The sequence below is a fragment of the Octopus bimaculoides genome, chromosome 28 (assembly GCF_001194135.2).
Source record: "Octopus bimaculoides isolate UCB-OBI-ISO-001 chromosome 28, ASM119413v2, whole genome shotgun sequence".
Classification (NCBI taxonomy): Eukaryota; Metazoa; Mollusca; class Cephalopoda; order Octopoda; family Octopodidae; genus Octopus; species Octopus bimaculoides.
In genome coordinates this window covers 4,509,507-4,510,223 of record NC_069008.1, presented here as the reverse complement: position 1 = coordinate 4,510,223, position 717 = coordinate 4,509,507, and positions in this window count along the sequence as shown.

Genomic DNA, 717 nt, shown 5'->3' with positions numbered 1-717 from the left:
GAAGTCGAGAACTTGTTCTATCGATCTCTCGAACAGCTTTACGGAAAAGTAAACACCAACCCTGGCTGTAAAGCGCTGGTGAGCGACAAACAGACACATACATTTGGTATGTCCTACTTTAACGTGGAGGTTTAGGTGTTTTCGCTCAATAAACACTCACAAGGCCTGGTCTGGGAATCGAAACCGCGAGTCCGCTGCCCTAACCACTGGGCCATTGCGCCTCCAGATAGATAGATAGATAGATAGATAGATATACAAACATAGACCCACTAAAACAGAAACACAGACACATATGTTTACTAATCATAGGTATTCGTAAAGTCTACCTACCTGTGTTTCCATGTTTTGGTGTGTGACGATGTTTCTCTGTGTGTGTGTGTGTGGCTATTTGAGTGTGTGTATGTCTGCGTGTGTGTGTCTATATTTGTATATGTGTGTGTCTGTGTTTGTGTGTGTGTGTGTGTGAGACACTTCCACGATCTTATTTTAAGACACGGTCACGAAAATCACTGCTTACATACATACACACACACACATACACACACTCACATACATACATACGGAAAACAAAACATACAAATCTGCACGTATACATACATACATACATACATACATACACACACACATACATACATACATACATACATACATACATACATGCATACACACGCGCGCGCGCGCGCACACATGTATTAAGAGAAATTAAGTTCATGTCTG